We start from the raw sequence: 18,878 nt of genomic DNA, 5'->3' as shown, positions 1-18,878 counted from the left end.
GGTTCCTGGACCAGTATCACAACACCAACCAACTAGTTAGAAGTGCAAGCTTTCACCTACCGCAGCTGAGTAAGAAAGTCTGCAGTTGGGCCCCCACAATCTGTGGTTTAACAAGCCCTCCAGGTGCTTCTGATTGGGGCTTAAGTTTGAGAATCCCTGAAAATGGTCTGGAAGTATTAATACCAGTATGCCCTTATGATACATTAACTGGTCCATCAGTGGTCTGGAACAATACATGTGCTTGTCTAGGTCCCCAAGCAAAGGTAATGGCTGAGAAATGGCAACAATTTAGCTTGCTGTGCTATAAAATTAAATTCAAAGTACTACATTAATAGCAAGGATTATGTCTTACGAAACACTGCACAAACTGCAGGAACTCTCAGTCACATTAATGTCAGTGTAACAGTAATAAAGCAACAGTGTTTAATCCATTCTTACCTTACAGATTTTTCAGCCTCTTTTATTATGCAAGACTCATATTTTTATTTTTCTTCCTTCATCTATTTTTAACCCATCCATTCTTTCATAATTTTATTCAAAATCACATTATTAAAAATATGCCTATGTGTTTCATGAGTATCAGATGGAATGAAAGTTTTATGGACATTTTGCTATACCTTGGTGAGGTCAGCATGGGAAATTGTGAAAACTTTCTCAAATCTTTAGTTAAACTCTATTATGGATTAATTTTCTCCTGGGGATTGCCAAGGAAAATCTACATGTTATTTCACTCATTAAAATTCCTTTTACTGATATCTAAATGGCTAATTCTCTACCTAGCTACAAGGGAAATGAAATCCCCAAATTTGATCAAAGTTAATCAAAACAGAGGTGTGTGACTCATTCAAAAGACAAAGCATGCCAATTAAAAATGTTCCAAAAGAAGACACACGGATGAAGCTGCTGGAGGCCACTCTAACTTGTGTTATGATCATTTAAAAGGGATTTTAAATGACTATTTACGTTAGTATTCAATCAAAGGCACCCTCTATGACAGCCCCCGCATTACACGGAATATTTATCTGGTGCTGAGATGCAGAGCACCTACAGGCTTTCCAGCCAGTCGACTGCTGGATTGCGTTTGACCTTTCATTAAATGGCAAGTCTATAATCATATTTAGTATGGATGCAAGCCATAGATTATAAATAAGAAATAACCAAAGGGAAGGACAACTGGGTTATATTTGGTGTGAGCCTCTTGATTGTGTCACCATTGTTTGAGACATGACTGGAAAGGCAAAAAGGGAAGAATTTACATGCACTATTTGGGGTCATCAGAGGACTGATTATGATAGTGAAGCAAAATTATGCCTAGTAATTTTTAATTTCTGTTGTAAACATATGACTTCGTTTTACCCTTGATCTTAGCCAAAAGGCCGAGAAGCGATATGACTTCTCTTTAAAAACCAGTGAAGCAACATACTACATATTACTAATGTTTTAAGAAATGATTTTTAAAAACTTTTCATTTATATAGCTACTTTCCTATTCCCAAATATTTGATTTAACCTACAGTACAGTTGGCCCTCGGGATCTATAGGTTCTCCATCCTTGTAATCAGCCAACTACAGAATGAAAATATTTGGGGAAAAAAACAACAAGTAACAATACAACAATAAAAATAATACAATTTTTTTAACGCAGTAAAGCAACAAATGGTGAACGCCTTGTTATAAATCGGAAGAGCTCTGTAAAGAGAAAAATACCCCAAACTATTCTAAGATAGATGTACTTGTGGATAAAGCAGTTTTAATTAAATCTAGTCTTTTCTGCTTATCTTCTGCTAATAATTACTTGCATTTTCAGGGCCAGAAATGTCTAGCAAAGGTAAACCACATTATAGAAATGACAAGATTCCAGTTTCCAAAGTCACATAGCATGAATATTTGTAGTATCCTTTTATTTATCAGATTTCATGTGAATCTTTTTTTCAGAAAACTCTCCTTGAGGCTTGCAAATGGCTACATATTTTTAAAACCATCAATTACGCCAAAAACCTGAGAGTATGGCCATCTAATATTTAAAATAGAAGGTGAAATGGGGGTAGAGGGCTCAAATGAAATTATAGTTTGCTGGGACAACTGGAGCTCCCACCTGGTTTATCAAGCTGCCCATTAGTCAGTGAACACCAATCACCTGTATAGAAAAAGAATTTCACCCATAAATCGACACAATAGAAGCCCACTCGATGGAAAACAGGTTAAAATAACTGGATATGAGAGCCCTGCCTTCGAAGCACCTGTTCGGTATGGTCCAAGAATAATATCTCTGAAAACATGAACACCTATTTTGAATATCTTCAGGCAAGAAGACCTAAAGCTACGTTAATTTAATCTCCTTTCCTAAATGTTAACAGCAGTGTGGAAATGGACGCTGTCATCCCTGTAATCAGTTGCACAGAGCACAAGGGCAGCGGTCTCTTGTGCCTCATCTGCGAGCTAATCTTTCATTTCATAGCAGATCTTTCCATATCAAACAACACAAATGACTTAATTTGCATGACAGGATTTGTAACGGGGCAAATCTAGTGTCAAAGTCGATTAAAGATTACACCAGAGAACTATCATAATCAGTCCTCTAATGAGCCTAAATAGTACATGTAAAGTCTCCCCTTTTTGCCATTCCAGTCATGTCTAAAAGGGAATGTGTTTCTTTTCATCGATGAGCCAGTCCTTTGGTTTGCACATTACGCCCTACGTTGAGCTAAAGTCATGTCAGTCTGGTTTCAGAGGGAGAGAAAGGGAAATAATAAAGCAAACATCACTTCACAAATGACATTGCTTGGTATAAGCCAACGTTTGAAGCCCTTAATTCTTCTAATCTGCAAAATAGTCAATGCTAATGGGTTTTTGCCTTTGTGAAAGCTGATGCATAGAAAGAAAAACTTTAATGAGCTGCCTGGGCCGTATGCTTACAGATACCTGTCAAATGTCTGTCATCTTAGCTATCGCTGAGGCATTATAAAGAAAGTAAGAAGGAAGGAACGACAGTATTTGTACAAGCATTTTCATGCTAAAATGGCACAATTTTCTTCCTGTCATAATTTCATTGTATCTGAAAGTCAGAAAAGCTTAACCCTTTCCCTAGCATGTCCTGTGTAGTTGTATCACACGATCTTGGAGTGAGCGGTTTAAGAACAGCACAGTGATTGTGTAAACAGCATCTTCTGTTAAATTTGTTTTTGAAAATGGAATTACCTACATTTTTAAAATTGTGAAAACAAACTATTTGAATCAATTGCTTCAAATCAATTGCTCCCAGGGAGATCAGCAGTTTATTAAATGTAAAAACTCCATAATGTGTGAGGCTGTCATTTGAGTCAATTCTTTCTGAGTTCTTAATTTAATATTTCTTTGTATCTTTGTACACCTAATACACATACCAGGCCTATGAGGTCAACAAACTCCCCTATCTCACCTTCTCTTTTATTCAAACAAGCGGGGAATGCAAATGTATCTTATTACGCCAGCACCTGCAAGCTCCACGAGGAGGAGGTTATATTAGCTTTATTTGGGGGAATTTATAATAACACAGCCATAAAAATGAAATGTGAGCTGAAACTTGGCAGGAATGAAAAGTCTCTATCCAGGTGTGACTTGTTTTTCCTTTTGCAAATGAAAAAGAAATGTAACAGTATAGACACATGCACACAAATACAGAACTTTTAGAGAAAGAAAATGGAATTTAACCCTTCAGGTTCCTCATGTGGTAGTCATTAGAGTGACAATAAAAACGTCCCGTCCTCTGATCATTTTTGTCTGCCACACCTCTTACCCCCAAAGAAAGAAAGACGAAAGAAAAGAAAATGAAGTGTTTTCTAGGGAAGGAGTTTTTTTCTAGTGGAGCATGGGTGTGTTCAGGAACGCACTCTGGTCTTCCCTCCGACTTACTGTGGAACTAGGAAAGCTTCTGTGTTTTCACTTCTATATATTTAAAAAATCATGTCGGAATAATCTTCAGAGCTGATAATGAAATGGCAAGAATAAAATGAATATTTGTGAATAAAATAATGCCTGGTGTTCTACACCTGTGAATTTTGTAACTAGCACTGACCTGTACTAGCACAGCCCACAGAAGCCTATTTTGGCATATTACAATAGTTATGTCACTCTAGTCTGCCAATCGAACTCCAACTATGCCAAATGAGCTCGTGAGTATAAATCCCCTAGCAGGTTCCAGGCATTCATCATCGTACTTGATAATAAGATGGTCATCCTTGATTGCTCATGGCCAGGAGTCCCTAGAAGGGTCTGTGTACTCAGAATATCAGTCCCTTCCAAGAAGACACATCAAGGTGCAGCAAAGCCCAGCCCTCTTCAATTGGCCTCAAAGTGCTGTTGTAACACCCCGGGCTTTGACTCATTTGCTTTCCCTCCCTTGCTACAACCTAAAGAGAACAACTTTAATGAGCTCATTGGGCTGTGTTGTTTCCCAAAAAAAATCATTGTGACTTAAGGGAGGAAGTATTAAATGTTTATGCTGCAGGTAAAATCCAAGGGCCCTAATTTGTTCTCACTCCCCCTACTTCCTTTTCCCAGAGTAGTAAGTCAAAACAAACTCAAGCAGAGGGCAAATTTTAGTCAACTGACATTAAAATTTCAAATTAGAAAAACGAAGCCAAAAGCTTTAGAATAAAGATGCCTCTAGTATTCAGTGCCTCGATGTGGCCAAAACCGGGTCTCCAATTAGACAGCTCTTAAGGTTGGGTTTATTGAAAAGAAATTAGGCCAATGTTAATTTGGAAGTGAATTGTTTTAGCACCCTTTGGTAGAGATGTGTAGCTATTTTGAAAAGAAACAAATTCACTTCACCGGTATAAAAAGCATCCTCCTTGGGCCTTATTCTCATTTCTAAACAAGTAGACCTTTTAAGCTAAAAATGAAAAGCAGAGCCAATTTTTGTGGCTGTGGGGTCTTTATTTATTTAACAAATATTTATGGAGGACCCTCAGTTCACCCGCTCTGAGCCAAAGAATCATGTCTTGTAACAAAACCCACCTCTGTGATACTAACAGATAAGTACCCCTCGAAGTTACAAAGCTATCTTTCTTCAAGAAACCTGGACTCTCTGTAAAAGACATGTTCTGCCCACGAAACCCTATTTATCCAGTTAACTACAAAAATCTATTTAACAGATCAGATATCTAGAACAGTTTCAGCGTTACTGTTGTTGCTTTGTCTTGTTTTTACATCGAAAGGTAATTCAGAAATCCGGGTCCACTTCCATGCCTCTCTTCATTCAATGGTGCGTGTTAAAGCACACCTACTTTATCTGGACATGTATGCATAATAATCAATTTCTACTTAAATTTCAACCTCCTATTTATCAAGATGCCCCCAGCTTCTCCCCCTCTGACCATTGTGTCTGCACTCTAGTCTTTATGCCATGTGGAAAATAGACCGCCTAGACATTAGCACACAAACTTTAATAACATACATTAGCCAAACGTGTAGTTTTCACTCAGATTTCAATCACTTTCCAATAGGAATGATTCAAAGTCCCTGCCCAATTGTTCTTGTAAGGCTCCTATATGAAGATGTGAATTAGAAACTTATAAGCCATATTGCTAAATGCTTTGCATTTTCCCACAGCAGTTGTGTACAGTTAGAAACACCACCCTTTGGATTTCAGAGTGCGTTTTTCCTAAACTCGCCTTCCCCTGGAACAGTCCTCTGTGACCCAGTTGCTCTATCTCTGATCCGCTGCACCCCAGAGGCTGTCACAAGTGTCCCTCCTTCCCAGGAGTCGAACACACAATAGAGAAAAGGCCCTGGCTGGGAGGTTCAGCCGCCATTAACCCCTACCAGCTGTGCCTGTGGGGAGCCTTCTGGCCTGAATGTCCTTTCTCTGCGGCTGCCTTCATGCCACTAATCTAACCATTGTTGGGGAGGAATGCTGACAGGAGAAAAGAAATTTTTCTTGTGTCCATGCAAGTGTGTGTATCCATGTGTAAGTGAAGGAAGAGTGAAGGCTAATTTCTATAGTTGGCATGAATGGAGGGATTGCGAAAAAACCTAGTTAAAATGTGTTTACTTGCTTAAAAGCCTCAGTCAATTTAAATAATTTCAGTAGTGTGCTCTATTTTTTTTTAGGGAGGGGGGAGAAACTAGTTACTATTATAATTTTCTTTAACCCCCCTGAGATGTTTGGGCATGTTTAAGACTTTTAAAATTCACTGCCGGCAGGGGAAAAAATGAATTGAAATTCTGAAAAATACTGGCATAAAGTTACAGATGCACAGAATTACTCACTTCTAATGGACCTTAAAAAATCAGGGAAAGAGAACTGGTTATACAGGTCACATTTCCTTCAGAAAACCACTCACATTTAATGCTTACGAAAGTTTAAAAAAAATCTTTGGGACTGAAATGGGAAGGGGTTTAACTTATCAACCACTTTTAATGAATCAAAAGACAGCCACTATTTCAAAAAACAAATTTTATCTTCAATAAGCTTCACACTTCAATAAAGCAAAGTGATTGTTTCTTTACTTTTAAAGAAGACCCACGCAGACAGAGCAGACTTGAGGTGGTAAATTTGCCAACTTAGAAAGGCAGGCAGGTAATAATCATGACCATAATTCTAATGACATTGCCAAGCAAATATTGAACTTATTTGAAAAGTGTATCTAATTTCAATCTTTGAGGATTTCACTGGCTTTTTCAACGGCACTGGCATTAAAGAGAAACTATTCTTAAATTTAGTGCTCCATGTTGTCAGTTGATAAAGTTCCGTAAAATACAACAGTTGGCCTATTTGGAATCAAATTAAGAATAATTCATGTAGAAATGTATTTTCTGGGTAATTAGACTGTATCGTAGTAGGGCAAATGTCTGATATAATAAAGCTCTACTTTGCATCTGTTCCTGTGTCTAGACTATGGCAATTACTGGTCCTTATAACAGCAGCAGCAAGATAATGCTCTACTCACAGGTTTCAGCCATTAAAATTCAGGATTATCTTTCTTTGCCCCTTTATTACCTCAATCATTTGATTGTGATAAAATAAATTTAATTTAATGAAGTTATACTTTTCTAAATTTGCATGCATACATTTACATAAATGGTGAGTGCAGTATCAGGTACATTTGCTTTCCAAAACATTAGAGGTAAATATCCTGGCACTCATCTCATTAAGGTGCAGTGTATTTGTTAAGCCAAAACAACTACAATAACAACGACGACAGAAACGTTCATATCTTCAAGCACTGTACCTGTTTCTTAGCCACTTCTTAGATTCTCGCACTTCCCAAGAAGGAAATCATCTTAGAGAAAAAATGAATGTTATGGCATATAGATTGATGGAATAGATGAGAATAACAATGTAGTGTTAATTCCATTCATTGGCTTATTCATTCAGTCATCCATTCAACAATTATTTATTGAATTTCTCCAGTAAGCAAGAAGACACAGTGCCAGGTTGTTTGGGAGACACAAAGATGAATCCCACACAGCCTGCATTCAAGAAGTTTCCTAAAATGTAAGAATTGCTGTGTTATAGAAGTAAATATACCATTGAGCAGAAATGTCATAATGCTGTCTGAAGGTGGGTGTTCAGTTAAGTCATTGCAAAAAAAGTCTAATTCTCTCCTCCCCATATGTCTTCTTTAAAAGTAAAGAAACAATCACTTTCCTTTATTGAAGTGTGAAGTCGATTAAAGGCAAAATTTGTTTTTTGAAATAGTGGCTGTCTTCTGATTCATTAAAAGTGGTTGATAAAGTTAAACTCCTCCCCATTTCAGTCCTAAGAAATTCAGTCATAAAACTATAGCAAGAGTTTTCCTACTCTACCTCAGCCCTGTTTATGTCAGTAGAGGTTCTCACAGGCAAAAGAATGTAAATCAAGCCAAGCATAACCTTAAAAAACTATCCTTAGGATTTCTCCAAATTATCCCAGCTCTTTGAATACGAACTACGTCTGCAGACTCTCTTATCTTTTGTAGAAAGACTATTGGGTGCTTGGAAGACTTTAGAGCAGAGAAATCACTGAAGGGTCTGAGTGTGTCTACTGCTTAGTAAATGGCAAAGTCCTTGCATAGTGGTGATGTACTTCTAGCTACAAACCTCCTTTCTCCCTTATCTGAGAGCTGCAAGAACAATGATTGCTACATATAAGGGATTTGCTCCAATCCATTTCTCTCCTCTACATAAAACTACACTCTTTTAATCCTAAATATTGTAGAAATAATAAGGCATTGCTTCAGAAATTTTATTTGCCTCGATCAATCAGTCAATCACCAAAGACAAGGTCTACAAATTAACCCAATACAACAAAGACCAAAAGAAAAAAAAAAAAAAAAAATGAACAAAGCCTCCAAGAACTCTGGGATTATGTTAAATGACCAAACCTAAGAATAATCAGTGTTCTGAGGAAGAAGATAAATTTAAACGTTTGGAAAACATATTTGGGGGAATAATTGAGGAAAACTTCCCCAGCCTTGCTGGAGACCTAGACATCCAAATACAAGAAACACAAACAACACCTGGGAAATTCATTGCAAAAAGATAACTGCTTAGGCACATTGTCACCAGGTTATCTAAAGTTAAGATGAAGGAAAGAATCTTATGAGCTGTGAGACAAAAGCACCAGGTAACCTATAAAGGAAAACCTATCCGATTAACAGCAAATTTCTCAGCAGAAATCCTACAAGCTAGAAGGGATTGGGACCCTGTCTTCAGCCTCATCAAAAAAAAACAATTATCAGCTAAGAATTTTGTATCCGACAAAACTAAACATCATACATGAAGGAAAGATACATCATATATAAAGGAAAAATTCAGACAAACAAATGCTGAGAGAATTGGCCACCACCAAGCCACCACTACATGAACTGCTAAAAGGAGCTCTAAATCTTGAAACAAATCCTGGAAACACATCAAAACAGAACTCCTTTAAAGCATAAATCTCACAGGACCTATAAAACAAAAATACAATTTAAAAAGCAAAAACAAAAAACAAATAACATGATGAATGGAATGGAATGGTACCTCACCTCTGAATACTAACATTGAATGTAAATGGCCTAAATGCCCCACTTAAAAGATACAGAACTGCAGAATGGATAAAAATTCACCAAGCAACTAACTGCTGCCTTCAGGAGACTCACCTAACACATAAGGACTCACATAAACTTCAGTAAAGGGGTGGAAAAAGGCATTTCATGCGAATGGACACCAAAAACAAGCAGGAGTAGCTATTCTTATATCAGACAAAACAAACTGTAAAGCAACAGCAGTTAAAAAAGACAAAGAGGGACATTACATAAGGGTAAAAGGTCTTGTGCAACAGGAAAATATCACAGTCCTAAACATATATGCACTTAACACTGGAGCTTCCAAATTTATAAAACAATTACTAATAGACCTAAGAAATGAGACAGACAGCAACACAATAGTAGTGGGGGACTTCAATGCTCCACTGACAACAGTAGACAGGTCATCAAGACAGAAAGTCAACAAAGAAACAATGGGTTTAAACTACACCTTGGAACAAATGGACTTAACAGATGTGTACAGAACATTCCATCCAGCAACCACAGAATACACATTCTATTCAACAGTGCATGGAACTTTCTGCAAGATAGACCATATGATAGGCCACAAAACAAGTCTCAATACATTTAAGAAAACTGAAATTATATCAAGCACTCCTTCAGTGGAATAAAACTGGAAATCAACTCCAAAAGGAACCTTCGAAACCAAGCAAATACATGGAAATTAAATAACCTGCTCCTGAATGATCGATCATTGGGTCAAAAACGAAATAAAAAATGGAAATTAAAAAATTCTTCAAACTAAATGATAACAATGACACAATCAATCAAATCCTCTGGGATACAGTAAAGGTGGTGCTAAGAGCAATCAGACAAGAGAAAGAAATAAAGGGCATCCAAATTGGTAAAGAAGAAGTCAAACTGTCACTGCTGATGATATGATCCTTTACCTCAAAAACCCCAAAGACTCCTCCAGAAAGCTCTGAGAACTGAACAAAGAATTCAGCAAAGTTTCCAAATAGAAGATTAATGTACACAAATCAGTAGCTCTCCTATGCGCCAACAGCGACCAAGCAGAGAATCAAATCAAGAACTCAACCCCTTTTACAATAGCTGCCAAAAAAATCACACAAAAAAAACAAAAAAAAACTTAGGAATATACCTAACCAAAGAGGAGAAAGACTTCTACAAGGAAAACTACAAAACACTGTTGAAAGAAATCATACATGACACAAACAAATGGAAACATATCCCATGCTCATGGATAGGTAGAATCAATATTGTGAAAATGACACTGCCAAAAGCAATCTACAAATTCAACTAAATCACCATGAAAATACCACCATTATTCTTCACAGAATTAGAAAAAAAAATTCTAAAATTCATATGGAACCAAAAAAGAGCCTGCAAAGCAAGACTAAGCAAAAAGAACAAATATGGAGGCATCGCACTACCTGATTTCAAGCTATACTCTAAGTCCATAGTCACGAAAACAGCATGGTACTGGTATAAAAATAGGCACATAGACCAATGGAACAGAATAGAGAATCCAGAAATAAACTCAAATACTTACAGCCAGCTGATCTTCGACAAAGCAACAGAAACATAAAGTGGGGTAAAGACACCCTTTTCAACAAATGGTGTTGGGATAACTGGCTAGCCACATGTAGGGGAATGAAACTGGATCCTCATCTCTCACCTTATACAAAAATCAACTCAAGATTGATTAAGGACTTAAATCTAAGACCTGAAGCTATAAACATTCTAGAAGATAACATTGGAAAAACCCTCCTAGACGTTGGCTTAGGCAACGATTTCATGACCAAGAACCCAAAAGCAAATGCAATAAAAACAAGGATAAGTAGCTGGGACTTAATTAAACTAAAGAGCTTTTTGCACAGCAAAATGAACAGTCAGCAGAGTAAACAGACAACCCACAGAGCAGGAAAAAGTCTTCAAAATCTATACATCTGACAAAAGACTAATATCCAGAATCAACAATGAGCTCAAACAAATCAGCAAGAAAAATGCAGACAATCCCATCATAAAGTGGGTTAAGGAGATGAATAGATAATTCTCAAAAGAAGATAGACAAATGGACAACAAACATGAAAAAATGCTCAACATCACTAATGATCACAGAAATGCAAATCACAACCACAATGCGATACCTAACCTTACTCCTATAAGAATGGCCATAATCAAAGAAGCAAAAAACAGTGGATGTTGGCATGGATGTGGTGATCAGGGAACACTTTTACACTGCTGATGGCAATGTAAACTAGTACAGCCACTATGGAAAACAGTGTGGAGATTTCTTAAAGAGCTAAAAGTAGACCCTCCGTTTGATCCAGCAATCCCACTACTGGGTATCTACCCAGAGGAAAAGAAGTCATTATACAAAAAAGATACTTGCACACACATGTTTATAGCAGCACGATTCGCAATTGCAAAATCGTGGAACCAGCCAGGTGCAGTAGCTCACATCTGTAATCCCAGCACTTTGAGAGGCCGAGGCATGCGAATCACCTGAGGTCAGGAGTTGGAGACCAGCCTGGCCAACATGGTGAAATCCCGTCTCTACAAAAATTAGCTGGGCATGATGGTGGGTGCCTGTAATCCCAGCTACTCAGGAGGCTGAGGTTGTAGAATCCCTTGAACTCAGGAGATGGAGGTTGCAGTGAGCTGAGATCGTGCCACTTCACTCCAGCCTGGGTGACAGAGCAAGAGTCCATCTCAAAAAAAAAAAAAAAAAAAAAAAATCGTGGAACCAACCCAAATCCCCATCAATCAACTAATGGGTGAAGAAACTGTGGTGTGTATATATATATATATATATACATGGAATACTACTCAACCATAAAAAGAAATGAGTTAACAACATTCACAGCTACCTGGGTGAGATTGGAGACTATTACTCTAAGTGAAGTAACTCAGGAATGGAAAACCAAACCTCGTATGTTCTCACTGATATGTGGGAGCTAAGTTATGAGGACGCAAAGGCATAAGAATGATACAACGGACTTTGGGGACTTTGGGGGAGGGTGTGAGGGAGGCAAGGGATAAAAGACCACAAATAGGGTGCAGTGTATACTTCTTGGGTGATGGATGCGCCAAAATTGTGCACCAAAATGGGTGCACCCAAATTTGTGCTTTTAATCACAAAAGTGTTTAAACAGGCAAATAGCACATCGTGAAACATGGAAACACTACATTAAAATTAACTAGTACAATAATATTCCATATAAAAATATTTGTCTATAAAAATAATGCTAAAAAATGAAAAAATGATGACTTTCATTTGCATTATAGAATTTTATTGAAAAGAATTTAATCTTTAAGTCTTCTTTAAATCAGAAGTTGCAAACTGTATGGCAGCAGGCAGAATTCAGCCCATAGGTATGCTTTATAAGTTTTTTGTTTGTTTTTGAGACAGGGTCTCACTCTGTCACCAAGGCTGGAGTGCAGTGGTGCAATCTGGGCTCACTGCAACCTCCACTTCATGGATTCAAGTGATTCTCCTGCCTCAGTCTTCAGAGGAGCTGGGATTACAGGTGCCAGCCACCATACCCGCTAATTTTTTCTTGTATTTTTAGTAGAGGGAGGGTTTCACCAGGTTGGCCACGCTGGTTTGGAACTCCTAATCTCAAGTGAGACACCCACCTCAGCCTCCCAAAGTGCTGGGATTATAGGCGTGAGCCCCTGTGCCTGGCCTATATGTGTGTTTCTAAATTAACTGCCAACAGTCAAAAATAGAATGAGTTCACATAATTCTGGCTCCTCTTGAAAAATCTGAAGACCCTGGATCACTGGGTCCTCTGGCCCTCACTGAATTATGAGAGGCTGCAGCTTTAAGACAAGCTGTGGATTTTTCCATCACTGTTGCTGCCCTACTGCCCTAGGCCGTGGGTTTGCAAATCCTGCATTACGTAGTAAGGTCTCTTTGTGTATTTTTCTTATGATTTGAATTAGATGAATTTGTCAAGCTAATCTTCCCCAGAATATACTCACTGCTTAAAATCATTTTCAATTACATTGTTTACTCATTTGTTCTTAGAGACTCCCATTTTTCTTTTATCAGTGTTCTAATTATCAGGTTAGTAATTTCCTCCAAATTTCACTCCTCTTAATTGGTCAGCCTCTTCTTTCTTCAAAAATATATGAAGATATTCTAGTACAAACACATTTTATCTATTAAATGAAAAAAAAACAATTGAAATAGATGATAAACACAAACTCATGTAGAAAATCATCAGCGAAAGGTGTATATTCAATATTAAAAGATTACAAGTTGTATGTTCAATCTTAAAAGATTACAAGGCTTCATCATATTCCTCCAGCATATGTGATTTGATTATAGACACTGGATCTTGCTGGTCTAAAATACATTTGTATGACCATGGTTTCCACCAAAGTCTGGGCCACTTACGTTGCGTGGGTTTAAAAGTAGGAAGATAATGCCACCCCAGCATGCATTGAATTATGCTGGAGACAGCTCTGTTTAGCATGACTTGGAAAGTCTTATGCCCACCCTACTACTTCTGGAGTCCTTCAAGCAGACTCCTCTGGACATTCATTCTTGCACTTCTCCACTTGTCCTGGAATGTTCTCTCTTCAGATATTCACGTGGTTTACTTCCCCCCTTCTTTCAGTCTCTACTCAAGTGTCTTTTCTTTAGAGAGACCCTCCTGCACCACTATCAAAATAGCAGCCCCAGTACTATCAACCTACTTAGCCTTTGTTACTACTGTTCTCAATAACATTCATTGCTACCTGACACATATTTAGGAATATCTGTTTCTACTTTCATGTCCCCTTTTGAATGTAATTTTGTGAAGAAAGAGACTTATTTTATCCCAGTGCCTCAAATAATGCCTATAACATTGTAGGAAATATTTGAGGAATGAATTGCTCGATAAGTCTCTAAGTTGTTGCAATTCTATTACCTCTTGTTCCAACGTTGGACCTTCAAGAGAGAATTGATGACCATCCTTGTTCATTAAAAGACAGAGACCACTACATTTCCCCACATGAGTTCACGTATGGCTGCAGGGAGAAGCCTAATAACCTAGGATGTGGGCATCTTCTCCTATTTTCTGTCTGTTTTTCCTATTTCCTAACTGTTTTCGAACTCAGTGCTTTTCACATGTCATCCTCTTCATCACGTGTGGATTACTATTCACTGAGCTACTTTTTCACAAATGTGATTTTATATGATAGTTGGGTAAGGAAAATGTTGATGCATCATTCTAACATCCTCTTTGCAGTGGTTAGCACAGAAGGGGAGAAGCGCTGCCCCCCAGACACACCCCTTCATACACACATCCCCCACTTCATCCTTTGAAGGATGGCTAGCTGGCTTCCCTTTTATCAAAATATCATGCAAGGAAAGCCAAGTGGTGAAAAAGAATGGCAAGAGAATTTCAATTCTTTTTCTAAAATACTTTAACTTGTACTTGTCTGTGCTGTAAACATATACAACCCCACCAAGGTGAAACATCAAGGATTCAATGGCTAGTTTTTCAGAAAATGTTGACACGATAGCTACATTTTGAGAAATCAAGAGCCTATTTCTAAAAAGCACATCAAGCAGCAGATTCAAAAGCATGTTCAGTGAAATAACCAACCTTTTTGCCCTCCCCTGGAGCCCTTTCAGACCAGCCTAGTTTATCAGTGAGCTGAGCTGCCAGGAATATATATATATATATATCAGAGGGTAAAGTAGACAACTTATTTTCATTCAAAAGAAGCAATAGCACAGAAGTAACTCTTACCCTCACTCAACTTATTCTGTCATCCTTAACTTGAGAAAATAACTTATTTTTCTCTCAAAGAAAATACTCTCTGTCACATGTTATAACTAGGCAGGCTTCTGAAGTGCTTTAGAAAAATACTATTCTGAGCATATTCAATGTACAGAGTCCTTAAACAGCTTAATACACATATAGATTACAGAAGATTTAACATATTGCTATTATATACCATTCATTTGGGACAAGACACTTACACAGTCTGTATTTTGCTGCAATGACACATAAATTCCCAGATATGCTCTTCCACACAAAGAACAAATAAATGTATAATTAATTAAAGTAAATGTTTTAGAAGTTCCTTTAGAAAAGAGAGAAGGCATATGTCAACCAAGTAACACAGGTTTCTACGATATGTTGTGAATTGGCAGCAAAAACTCGAGTGAAAAGGAACGTTCACATCGTGTTCCCTGCAGAATTCCTTGACAGTGTGAGCTCAGAGACTCAATTGTCCTCTGACATCTATGCTTTGATACTTCAGAGTCCCATTCTGGGTGGTACCATCATATAAAAGATCCACCTCATGTCAAACCACGACTAAGTTAGAATTTCCAAAAATACTTCCCTTTCCCCCCTAATTTTCTAATTTTATGAATATGTCTACAAAAAAGAAAACTAAAAAATATTTGAAAATGTATGAAATTATTGTAGTTGCTGATGACAAAGTAGAATATTGCCTTATTTGTTATTTCTCCGGGATGATAGCTTGTATTCCAGGAACTGGATGGTACCCACTATTTCCTGAATGTCCATCTGATATCAAAATAATCTGTATCTACAACTGCATAATTTCTGTCCAGTTGCATGCATTGAATAGATACCTTTTACATTACGCATCCATACCAGGTACCCCATAGAAATATGATATTTTAAAAAGTAAGGTTGGCTGTCAGTTTTCAAAGAAAAGATTTTAAAACCTTCTGCTTCAAAGAAGAGTGTAAACCTTTGGAAGACTGGTATCTTTTAGAAACCATGAAGTCTAAGAAAGAAAAAAATACAACTATTAAAATGCACATACACTGCTGGCTGGCACTGTTGTGACAGCCAGCAGTATCAGCGTCAGTCAATTATCTTCACAAATGCCTCTTGTGCTAATGAGCACTCACAAAAATCAGCAGACTTTTCTGGCAAGGAGAAAAGATCAGTTTCATTGCTTGCAGAACTAATTCAGGGTACAAAAGTGAAGGCTCCGCCATCGCTGCCTCTTTTACTGCTCCTTTTGTAAAGGCTTTTGATGTGCACTGAAGAGTTGGGCCTGTGTTTGGGCCTCTCCATCTCCAGTTCATTGCCTGCCATTAACATACATATCCATATGAAAAGTTCGCTAAGTCACTAACAGCTGTCCAGAAAAGAGTTTGAGAAGGAAGGCGAAAAAGGACCTATTCCTTCTCAAAATGCTGACAATACTATTTAGCCCCTTTTTGGCAATGATATACCTTACTTTTTAAAGCCGCCTTTCACTCAAAAAGGGACTAGGCATAATACAACATTCAAACACATAGTGATTTTCATTTTGAAACAGTCATTTGCTGTATTCAGGGGAAAAAAAGTCTATAGTTACCAAATGCAAAGGAAATCCATCATTCAGGATACATATGTATATGGCAGACACACATACACACACACACACACACGCTTATTCTACATTGTTTTTGCAGGACATTAAATAACCTCACATCTTCCATTTAACCCAGAGGAAAACCCCCTGCAGCAGATGCTCATGAGTGGTTTTATGCCCATTGCCTTCTTCAATTTATGGGACTAACAGTTGTCTATGGTCGATTTGTTATCAATGGATAGTATGTTATTAAAAAAATACTATCAGAACTGTGCCATAAATTTTTAAAAATTTTTTTAACACTTTCTCCCTAGAGGGGTTGATTAAAAAAAATCTCCTTTCAGGAAAAAAAAAAAAGATAAACTGTAGACATTTGTAGATCATGGTTTTGAAATAGGGGATTTGTATTACACATTTTCAAGTGTGATAATACCGTTCCAGATAGCTACAGTATTGGAAAATTTTGCCGTAACATCCATGGTAAATATTTTCTAAAGAAAGTGATAAGGATCAGCAAATACTCATCTTACAAGAGGGAAATAGTTAACTTTCCTTTAAGAAGATGCTTAGGCCAGAGAGGTAAGAAATAAACAGATTTTAAATAGATGAAAAGGGGTGCTTCCCAATCATTTGGTCTGGGGCTTAGTTTTGTCAAACTCAGAAAGAAAGCATGTGATGGATAAATGCTTTTCCTCCCAACCCCGGGAGTTCATGACCCTGAGGCCATCTCACCGCACATATTGCACCCAACTAGGCCTGAGCTTGAAAATGAGGGGAGGCGAATCTGTCAATTACCGAGGTTTAACATTGTTTACAAGAAGGACATTTTTTTCTTTCTCTTTCTCTTTCTCTTTCCCTTCCTTCCTTTCTTTCTTCTTTCTAAATCAGAATCAAAATGCTAAGGAAAATCGACTAGCTCCCAATTCCGTAAAGATTTTATTCCTGTAAGGATCCTCCCACCATGCAAAAACAGCTTGTGCTATATAAAAACCAAGACTGTAATCCCACTTGTTGCTTTCCCCGCCCTTTCCCCCCCAGTTTCTGGTCTCTTTACAGCAGCATCTCTCCCAGATCAGTCACTAAAAATCTTTAACTTTGCCTATTTTGATCTGAAAATTAAAGCTTATTTATTATGCATCCTGTTTGTTGTCCTTGAAGAACCCCAGCATTCATTTAAAGGGGTCCAGAATGACTTCTTAAACACATTTCTCTCTTTGCTGCAATTAAACAAAGTGGAGCTGTGATTAGTCCTCCACAGGGGGGAAAGAAAAAGACACCCTTGAATCAAAATGCGGGGACCTGGCTGGGCATTATTGCCTCACAATGCAGGAGTTTATTGCTGAAACCTGCTTATCCCAGAGCTCTGCACTCCATGGGAACTTCAGTCAGGTGGAAAGTTATTCTCTTCTCTGCAGCTTGAAGTATCGTAAGACCCGCTAAAACCCCTAAAGCTCTTCCTAGTAACTGAGACATTTAGGATAATCTTTATGAGAGTTTTGCATGAGCTTCTGCTTTTTGTTGCACTTAGAAGGAGAGTTAATGATGAGCTTTCACTGGCTTCTCCCTTTATTTTTTATTTATTTATTTTTAAATCTAAGCCAAAAAGCGCCTGTTTAAGTTAAGTACCACCTCCCTCCAGCCCTTGGGAAACCACTCAAGAGGGCTTTGCTTGGCTCTGTGTTCATGACACATAATGAAAACAATTTTACGCTGTGGAGGGAAGTATTGAGCAATTACTGATGTAACAGCCACCTGCAGTAGCGAGCCCTGGCTGCAGCATGGCGCGGTTCATGAATATTTTATGGTGTGATGTTATTTTGAATGGCTGGGGCAGGTGAAGGAGGCGAGGGTGTAATAAGTAACTCTGCTGGAGGCTGTGTAGCTGCTCTGTTTCCCCGCCGAGCCCACAGTGGAACACCAAGAAGCATCCTGACCCCGCCTGGATCGAGGCGAGGGCAGCTGAGGCAAGAGGCTATGACAAGTCACGGTGGGCACCCTTTACAAACCCTTGTCTGCCGATTTTACACACGATGTCCGGCTTAAAAAGCCCTGGCATCAATCTTGTCTGATTTAATTTGATAAACTAAGTGTGGATAAGGATTAAATGAGAATTTTGTAATGGAGAAAACTTGTTCTTACTCTTTAATCCAGTTAAGATAGTATGAGAGAAACCCTATAAAATCTAAAGCGGATGCTAGAGAAAGCAAAGTTAAAAAAAAAAGAGAGAGAGAATTGCCTTTTCACTTTGGTAACATTATGTTCACATAGAAGTTGAATGAATGTGCTACTTTTTTTGTTTCTGGTATTTGCATGTGAAGTACACGCAACCCAGATACACACATATCTACCATCACACATGTGTATTTTATGGAGGGCCTAGAAATACAGGAGGGAAATAAGAATTGTAACAAGTTTTATGTAATAAAATATGGCTATTGAGATCATTTATGAATAGGTGGAATATTTTGAGTATCACTTTCTTTTGCAAATGTTATTTTCCAAACAGGAAATGTCAAGA

This window comes from Gorilla gorilla, chromosome 6 (assembly GCF_029281585.2).
Source record: "Gorilla gorilla gorilla isolate KB3781 chromosome 6, NHGRI_mGorGor1-v2.1_pri, whole genome shotgun sequence".
In the NCBI taxonomy this organism is placed as follows: Eukaryota; Metazoa; Chordata; class Mammalia; order Primates; family Hominidae; genus Gorilla; species Gorilla gorilla.
The sequence above is the reverse complement of the archived record's forward strand: the minus strand, read 5'-3'. Positions refer to the sequence as shown.